The sequence below is a fragment of the Staurois parvus genome, unplaced genomic scaffold (assembly GCF_062004578.1).
Source record: "Staurois parvus isolate SC_StPar_1 unplaced genomic scaffold, SC_StPar_1.0 ptg000052l, whole genome shotgun sequence".
Classification (NCBI taxonomy): domain Eukaryota; kingdom Metazoa; phylum Chordata; class Amphibia; order Anura; family Ranidae; genus Staurois; species Staurois parvus.
The window spans coordinates 1,611,144-1,621,207 of NW_028317848.1; the positions used below are offsets into that span (position 1 = coordinate 1,611,144).

The 10,064-nt window shown below is 42.6% G+C and overlaps 1 protein-coding gene across 1 annotated transcript in view; it reads right to left on the bottom strand.

Moving 5' to 3' along the window:
* The window catches only part of VPS13B (vacuolar protein sorting 13 homolog B), a 1,305,797-nt gene extending 1,298,053 nt beyond the window's left edge, over positions 1-7,744 (bottom strand). Inside the window, exon 1 of the mRNA XM_089666424.1 lies at positions 7,664-7,744. The gene's annotated coding sequence lies outside the window, so the exon portion shown is untranslated. The remainder of the gene's footprint in view (positions 1-7,663) is intronic.
* Between the last annotated feature and the right edge of the window lie 2,320 nt (positions 7,745-10,064).

Sequence of the window (10,064 nt, forward strand, 5' to 3'; positions counted from 1 at the left end):
TTGTACAGCGCTGAGCAAACCCTTTGGCGCTATATAAACTCGTAGTAATAATAATAATAATAATAATAATAAGACAATCTCTGAACTGTGGAGGTGACAAGTGAGCAATCCCCTTTATTCAGTTCACTGAGGGGAAGCTGCACCTGAAAGACTGTATGTCACACAGACTACAACAATGAATATATACATCCCCAGCAGCCCTCTAGATAGATATGAAGGATAAGATACAACTCTCTTGGTACCTCGTTCCTGACTTCCTCGCTGGCCCTTTCCTTCTTTTTTCTTTTCCCTTTCACTTATCCTCAGCCTTCATATCTACACCACAATGGTAGAATGACAGTTATATAAGCTTAAAAATTACTCTATATTACCACTGGTAATAATATCTTTGTCATCATTCATTATATACCCATGCGATTCATATTAATAACCATTTAAGATTTTGATTGTTTAATTCTCCATTAGACATGCACAGTTATTGTTTGAATTTTCCATATTCATATATATTACCTTATACTTCTGTATACTGTAAATGTTTTCACTCATCATATGTAACTGCAATAGTTAATATTTTCTTTTTTATGTCAATAATCAAAAAAAATTTAGTGAAAAAATAAATACAAGAGGAGTCCTGGAGTTCGACTATAATTGGCCCACCTTAGTTGTGAATCTAAATACCTTAGAAGCATTGATAAAGTTGAATCGACCTATGCTAGCCATCCAAGTAGCCACGGAATAGATCCTTGACAGGCAGGACCAAATATCAGCAAGTCATTATTATAAACAAGGGCAAGAAACAGTACACTACAAAAAGCCTTCTTATTGAAAAAATGCAAAGTGTTCTCTAAATGTCTCCTATCTTGAGCGAGGAATCTCCTACTGAACCTTCAGCTTATTTGATTAAAAACAAACTGTAACAAACAGCGAGCAGGCAGGCTTTTATGGCAGAGGAGACTGCATGAAATTTTCCTACCTGCCTGCTCGCTGTCTTCACCAGTGTTGTAAACTGAGCTGCGCATGCGCATCTCAGCTTACAGCATTTGCCTGGCCTCTGTATGGTGGAATAATGGCTTCCTCCACACATGCAGGAGTGACGTCATCTCCCACCAGGCAATGAAGACTGCTGAAGACCGGCACACAGGAGAACACGGCGACGCCAGGGATAGTTGGACAGGTGAATATTAACCCTTTTAGTTTCGCTTTAAGATTAAAGCTGAACTTCACCTTTCCCTTTACTTCAAATACAGGCATACTTCGGTTTACGAATTTAATAAGTTCTGCAGGACTTTTCGTATAACAAAAAATTTGTAAAGCGAAACACCATTTCCCATAGGAATGCATTGAAAACAAATTAATCTGTTCCGGAGGTCATAAAAAAAGTAAACGCTACTAAAATACTGCATGAGTTATTTTATCAAGTCATGCGGTATTTTAGTAGTGACAACCGTGTGTTAATGTTTCAGCTGTCGGCGGGTTCCCCACTGACAGCTGAATGTAAAAGTATTGCCAGCAATTAAATAAATCATTTAAAAATGGCGTCTGGTATGAATTTTGAGGGGAACTCCCACGCCAAAATATTAAAAAAAAAAAAATAAATAAATAAATGGCGTGGGGGTTCCCCCCAAAATCCATACCAGACCCTTATCCGAACATGCAGCCCAGCAGGTCAGGAAAGGGGGGGGGGGGGACGAGCGAGCATCCTCCCCTCTCCTGAACCATACTAGGCCACATGCCCTCAACATGGGGGGTGCTTTGGGGCAGGGGCAGATCCCGCACCCCCCCTCCCTAGTTGAATGAGTATGAGGTACCCCTACACATTCACAAAAAAAAAAGTGTGGTGTGGAAAAAAAAAAAAAAAAAAAAAGACAGGTCACAGTCTTTGACAAGTCCTTTATTAAAAGAAAAAACTAAAAGAATGTCCCCCACAGTAGATCCAATGTCAATCACAATGCCCGCCATCACCGCCGCTGCCAACTCAAAAAATTTTTTTAAAAAAAAGGCTCCGCACCCCCCCTCCGCCCCAAGGCACCCCTCATGTTGAGGGCATGTGGCCTGGTATGGTTCAGGAGGGGGGGGGGGGGGGGACGACTGCTTGCTCGTCCCCCCCCCCCCCTTTCTTGACCTGCGGGGCTGCATGCTCGGATAAGGATCTGGTATGGATTTTTTTTTTTTCATTTTGGCGTGGGAGTTCCCCTCAAAATCCATACCAGACCCGAAGGGTCTTTCCCCCCAGCTGAAAGAAAGTTTTCTTTTAGTTTATTTCCCTGTGTTAAGAGAAACAATGTTTCCCTTTAGTTTCTTAAAAGAAACAAATGTTCCGTTAACTTCGGGGAAAGTGACAGCTAATTCTGTGAGCTATAGTGAAGAGAAAAAAAAAAAAAAAAAGCTGGCAATTGCATTTAAAAAATCGGCACCAACATACACTTCATATTGCGTAACAAATTTGTAAAAAATTCGGAAACCAAAGCATTATTTTCAATTGATTTTCATTCGTAAACTGAAAATTACGATAACTGAGGTATTACTGTAATTTGTCTGGGCCAGGTCATTTCCTTTACGAATTGTTGTGGCCGATGTGAGTGCTACATAAACTGTATGTAGCATCAGCTACATTCAGTATGCAGAACTGTATTCTGTTACCAATACAGGGATGTCACATCTGCTGCCAGTATAAATCCCGGTCAGGCTGAGTGCTGCTCAGCCATTTACAGAAAGCTTTGTATTTTTATGAATGTATAGCTTCCTCTGATTGGCTGAGGTAGAGAGGTGAGCAATGATGTCACGATCTTCACCAGAGGAAGCCTTGTATTCATTGATAAAAATACAAAGCTTCCTGTGAATGGCTGAGCAGCACTCAGCCTGACCCAATGTTAATCCAACAGCAGGCGGAAGGTCCCTGCACCGCTATCACAACAAAGCACTGTATACTGCATGGACCTGATGCTACATACAGTTTATAGAGCACTGACAGCGGCTGCAGCATTTAGTAAGAGAATGAGTTCATTTGGATCAGTTTGGTCCAAAGAAACCATTTAAAGTGTCAAAGAAAATGCCTTCCACATGCTTCTAGGCCAGCCTTTTTCAACCAGGGTGCCCAGGCAGCCTGGGGTTCATTTAGGCTTCTTCAGGGGTGCCTTGGCAAATTGGCTAAAAATTGTCCAAAAATTGTCTACAAGCCAGCAGGTGGATCTATCCTGCCTTTTAGTTACACAAAGCCACAGGTTTTCATTGTGCACTTTTTGGCATCCTAACACAACCAATGACATTATCAGTTGATAAGGAGGACATCAGGTGTATGCACATCATCCTAGTTTCCCCCTCACCTGCCCTTCTCCATCAGAACTTGGGTCTCATTGGCTGAGTGAGGGAGAGAAAGTGAGAGAGACACATTGGAATACTAGTCATTACCAGTGTGCAAAGGTATATTTGCTTTGGAAGAATAAATCACCTCTAACGTTGGATGTACCGTGTGTGTGGATGCGTCTAGAATCATTTTTTAAATTTAATAATGGGGAGCCTTGAGATTGTGCAGAATTTTAAAGGGTACCTTGACTGAAAAAAGGTGGAGAAACACTGTCCTAGGCATAATGCACTTGGCTGTACAGTGTGCAGAGACTGTGTACTGACATTCCCAGGACCAACTACCTCCACATATAGCCACCCAGCCAGGGCTGTATGCGGTTGCATAAAGCACCACATGTGCACTGACATATGCTCTAAATACACATTATCTGTCTTTGGATCATACACCAGTGCACATGCAGATTGTAAATGTATTTATTAATTTTTTTTATAATTTAAATGGTCTCTTACCTCCTCTTCTAAACTGTACCAGTGGTGCTGTCCGCTCCTCCTTCTTACGAGTGCCCCCTCAGCAAGCTGTATGCTATGAAGCCATCTGTGGCAGGCGTGTTCCCAAGGGAGGGGACAGGTATTAGGTCTTTTACCTTAATGCAGATAATGCATTAAGGTAAAAAAAACTTTTTGAGTTTAGAACCACTTTAAGGCAGAATGCAGTTGGGCATATTAAAAAAAAAAAAAAAAAAAATTACATAAAATGCTCAGTCTGGCTCAAATTTACACACCTTGATACATGTAAGGCATATGTGCATATTTTCATTCTAGTGGATCGAATATTGATTTGTTCTAGCCACTATACAGAAACTTCACGCACATGCATAAACTATAACAGTATGCTTTTCTCGGAACACAAATTTAGGGCATGTATGCTGCTAAACACTGAAATAAGATATGAATCCAAATGTCACAATGTATGTGGACACACTGGTGATACAGAGCCGTATTCAGGCCCATAGAAAAGGAAAAATGCTTCTAAGGGCTATTTTATACCAGTGTTGCTCTTGGATCGCTCTTCAGAGAGCATTTGACAGGTTGTGAGGAGGTGTTGTATCATCTCCTCACCACCTGTCTTAACCCATTGCACCCTGTTCACATCTGAGTGTAGTGGAAATGTGCATTTCTGCAACGTGCCAAACGTGGAATACTTGTTTGGGTGCCATTAATTCCTAATAGCAACCTAAACGAGCAAAAAAAAAAAAACAAAAACACAAAAAAATAGGCATTGTTGCAAGACAAAATACATGAAAAACTTGCAAAAATATGGTGTTGAAAAACATGCTCCAAAAAAGGGTACAGGAGCTATTTTTGCATGTTTTTGCGTGCAGGGTAGCCCATTCATCCTACACTGTCAAGTAAAAAAAAAAACATGTGAATTGGGCCTTAAAGAGGTAGTAAACCACCAAAAAACATTAAAAGAAAAAAATGTCCCCAAAATAATGTCATAATGCATACGAAGCATCACATACCAGCACATTATAAAAGACTTACCTTAGATCAAAGCCCTTCAGTGGTGCGCTGTCACCACTGAGAAAGCTTCCATTTTCACCATGTCTTCCTTCCGGGTTCGCGGGCTGTGGCCTCTTGAATGGCTGAGCCGCGATGACATCACTCCTGCGCATGCACGGGGGTCTAGGATGCGGCACAGAGCTCTGAAGGAATGGCATATACAGTGGGGCAAAAAAGTATTTAGTCAGCCACCATTTGTGCAAGTTCTCCCACTTAAAAAGATGAGAGAGGCCTGTAATTGGCATCATAGGTAGACCTCAACTATGAGAGACAAAATGAGAAAAAAAATCAAGACAATCACATTGGCCGATTTGGAAAGAATTTATTTGCAAATTATGGTGGAAAATAAGTATTTGGTCACCTACAAACAAGCAAGATTTCTGGCTCTCACAGACCTGTACCTTCTTCTTTAAGAGGCTCCTCTGTCCTGCACTCATTACCTGTATCAATGGCACCTGTTTGAACTTGTTATCAGTATAAAAGACACCTGTCCACAACCTCAAACAGTCACACTCCAAACTCCACTATGGTGAAGACCAAAGAGCTGTCGAAGGACACCAGAAACAAAATTGTAGACCTGCACCAGGCTGGGAAGACTGAATTTGCAATAGGCAAGCAGCTTGGTGTGAACAAATCAACTGTGGGAGCAATAATTAGAAAATGGAAGACATACAAGACCACTGATAATCTCCCTTGATCTGGGGCTCCACGCAAGATCTCACCCCGTGGGGTCAAAATGATCACAAGAATGGTGAGCAAAAATCCCAGGACCACACGGGGGGACCTAGTGAATGACCTGCAGAGAGCTGGGACCAACGTAACAAAAGCTACCATCAGTAACACACTACGCCGCCAGGGACTCAGATCCTGCAGTGCCAGACGTGTCCCCCTGCTTAAGCCAGTACATGTCCGGGCCCGTCTGAAGTTTGCTAGAGAGCATTTGGATGATCCAGAAGTGGATTGGGAGAATGTCATATGGTCAGATGAAACCAAAATAGAACTGTTTGGTAGAAACACAACTCGTCGTGTTTGGAGGAGAGAGAATGCTGAGTTGCATCCAAAGAACACCATACCTACTGTGAAGCATGGGGGTGGCAACATCATGCTTTGGGGCCGTTTCGCCACAAAGGGACCAGGACGACTGATCCATGTACAGGACAGAATGAATGGGGCCATGTATCGTGAGATTTTGAGTGCAAACCTCCTTCCATCAGCAAGGGCATTGAAGATGAAACGTGGCTGGGTCTTCCAACATGACAATGATCCCAAACATACCGCTGGGCAACAAAGGAGTGGCTTTGCAAGAAGCATTTCAAGATCCTGGAGTGGCCTAGCCAGTCTCCAGATCTCAACCCCATAGAAAACCTTTGGAGGGAGTTGAAAGTCCGTGTTACCCAGCGACAGCCCTAAAACATCACTGCTCTAGAAGAGATCTGCATAGAGGAATGGGCCAACATACCAGCAACAGTGTGTGCCAACCTTGTTAAGACTTACAGGAAACGTTTGACCTCTGTCATTGCCAACAAAGGATATATAACAAAGTACTGAGATGAACTTTTGATATTGACCAAATACTTATTTTCCACCATAATTTGCAAATAAATTCTTTCCAAATCAGCCAATGTGATTGTCTTGATTTTTTTTCTCATTTTGTCTCTCATAGTTGAGGTCTACCTATGATGCCAATTACAGGCCTCTCTCATCTATTTAAGTGGGAGAACTTGCACAAATGGTGGCTGACTAAATACTTTTTTGCCCCACTGTATATGCCATTTCCTCAGAGTGCATGCGCTGGTGACGTCATCAGCTTCAGGGACACTAAATATCTCTTACACAGTGCATGGTTAGGAGATATTCCTTGTACCTACACTTTATTTGAAGCTTACCTGTAGGTACGTGTCCAGTGGGAGTTTACTTCCACTTTAACCCTGCACTAGTGCACCACAACCACAAACACCACACGCAGGTGCAGGGCGGGCACCTCTATTTAGTAGAAAGCATGAAGTTCAGCGAGAGTCACCGCCTGCTAAACATGACAGAGGGGATCATTTTGGGGGAGCTGTACTACGAGGCTTTATACACACAGCCGTACAGTTTGCACAGCCTGCCTACCAACACTAAGACCCTCTGCTGCTGCTGGACACGACTGCTCCTTTGTAGAATAAGGGGGAACAACTGAGGGGCGTTAAAAATGCAGCTCAGCCAGTCATTTGTACCACCCCCAAACACAAATATAAATGAGGCCACAAAGCTGCATTTTCTTCTGCCTGTGTGTATGAGAATTTACACAACCCTTGGCATATGACCACATACAGCCACCTCTTCCAATACATCTTAACAGTGGCCAAGTGGTTAGCAATTTCAGCTGGCAGTACTAGGGCTGTGGGTTTAAATCCCAATTACCGCACCACCTGCCTGGAGTTTGCATGTTCTACCTGTGCCTGTGTGGGGGTACTCCGGTTTCCTCCCACACTCCAAAGACATGCTGGTAGGTGAATTAGCTCCTGTCTAAATTGTCCCTAGTATGTGAATGTAAGGCAGGGACCTTAGAATGTATGCTCCTTGAGGGTGAATGTACAATATATATAAATTGACAGCACTATACAAGTCCCTGTAATAAATAGAGCGGGGAGGTGACCACTATGAGTATGAAGCCTGGTAGTACTCCTCTATGACAGAAGCTCCCTGCCATTCCAGCTGCTTCATGTTGTGTGAATGGAGAGGAGCCCAACGCCCTCCCCACACCTCTCCTCCCTCCCACCCTGCACACATATACGCCGCTGAACGGGATACTTACACCGGACACCCCCCAACCTCCTGTCACTCCGGGGCTTCCAGTCACAACGTGCGCTTCCCTCCTCACTTCCGGGTGTGCAGCTGACGGCGGAGGTGACGTCATGTAAACAATCTCAAGCGCTGCCGAACCTAGATCCGGGTCACGTGACCCGCTACCGGCAGCCAGAGGGGTGATAGGAATGTGTGTGAGGTGAGCGGGCCGTGCGGCTGCCACCATCGCGTGACCTCCCTGACTTTTCGAGGTCGAATCATCAGACCACTACAGAGATCTGTTCTGAAAGCACACCTTCACCTGCTTTCATTAAAGGGAAAACCTGCTTAATTTTTGGATAGAATAACCACTTGCCTTCTAGAAGGTTTTACCCCCCACCCCAACGTGACCAGGCCATTTTTTGCTGTTTGGCACTGCGCTACTTTAACTAGTGATTGTGCGGTTATGCAACGCTGTACGCAAACAACATTGATATAATTTTTTTGTAACAAAAGAAACTCACATGTACTGCCACTGTAGAATCAATAAACTGGAGAACATATAAGATCATACAAACGTGTTCCCAAGTCAAGAAAATGGCGGTATAAACGGGGTTGTGCGGCTCCCACCAATTCCCAAACAGCCTTACAATGGGCGATGCATGTGATAAACCAAATAAAAAGACTCCAAAGAGGTGACAAATATACACCTGCAGAACTCCTTAAGGGCCAGTTCACACTGCATGCGTTTCAGTTGCTTTTTTTCTGCATCCAAAACGCACAGAAAGTAGGTTATATGGTTGTCAATGTCAAAGTTCACATCAGTGTGTTCCAGATACAGAAAAAAAGAACATGCTGCATTTTTTCTGCACAGAACAGTACTGGAGCGCAGTAAAACGCATCAAAAGCGTACATGTACCTATTTAAATTGAAGAAAATTTGAGGGGAAAAAATGAACTATAATGCATAAAAAACACACTGGAACGCGTAAAAAAAACACACCAAAAACGCATCTGGACTGTGTTTCTATGGTGTGAACCGCCCCTAACCTCTTCATGTCGACTGTACGCAAATATGCAGCCCCACTGGCCTGGGCTTTTTTCTGTGGGGCCACATATTTGCTTACCTGTCTGTGCTGGGAGTGCTCCCAGCACAGAGACCGGGTTTCACTGAGAGCCCTGGGTCCCATTCTAACGATCAGGAATCGAAACTTCCGATTCCAGGTCACCTGATCGCTGTGATAGCCTCTGATTGGCTATTACAGGGATCAGTCACTGTGAAGCCCACCCCCGTGTTTTTTCTGTCTGAATGGAGGAAAAAGATACATTGTGTCATTATATTATACATTGTATCTCTTTCTGTCCTTTCAGAGAGAGAAAAAAAAAGTGTGAATAAAAATAATAATAACAAAAAAAAATACCTAAATCAAGATCTGATCTAGGTCAGTGCCAGGGTTAGTGTTTGGGTCAAAGGTTAAGGCCAGTATTTTTTTTCTTTGCCGGATTTTTATTTTTATTTCTAAATTAGTATCAGTTTCAGTTAGTGGCAGGATAAAAGGAAAAAAAGCAAAATGCCCACTATTGTTTCTGGGCCATACTACAGGTACCAACAACAACTAACATACACATATGTGGTATCCTTGTGATTGTCAGGAGCAGGAGAAATTATTTTGGGTTGTTCTTTGGTGGTAGGTTATGGTAATAACAAGAAACACACAGCTAAATTTAAAATAAATATTGTTTTACTATTTTGGAACCAGTTTGCTTTGATAATAATAATAAAAAAAAAAAAATCAGGCAATATCCATTACCATTTACCACCAAATTAAAGCCCAATTTGTCCTGAAAAAAAAAACAAGGTATAATCCACCTGAATGTACAAAGAAGTTGTAAAGCAGTATGTGTTAAGATGACCTGTCTTTTCTGGGTGTATTCACTATGGATCCCATCATGAGCATAATGCGGCACGTTCTACCATTTATTCCTTCACGCAAAACCTGGAACTGACTGCGCTGGTGTGCTAGGTCCATTTGAATACATGGAAAATGGTTTGCATGCATTTCTGATGATGTAAAAAGGCTCTGGACATCATCTGGATATGGAACAGTTAAAAAACGCTTCCAAATGCAAATGTTTATAAATGCAGTTAACCGTGTTTACAAGCGTTTGAAACGCCGGTAAAATCTACTCCTGAATGCAAGTTTGGTGCGTTCAAAAAAAACGACTGTAAACTCAACTGCCTGTAAACGACAGTAAACAACTATGTGTACATGGACACATAAGAAAACATTAGGGAGAGTTCAGGGGCTGCTGAAAAAAATGCTGAACAGCTCCTTAACATCAGTTTAGGAGCTGCAGTGTACATGAACCCTTAAACTGTAAGGCTTCATGTACACAAGCAGCTCCTAAACTCGAGTTTAGGAGCTTTTGGCA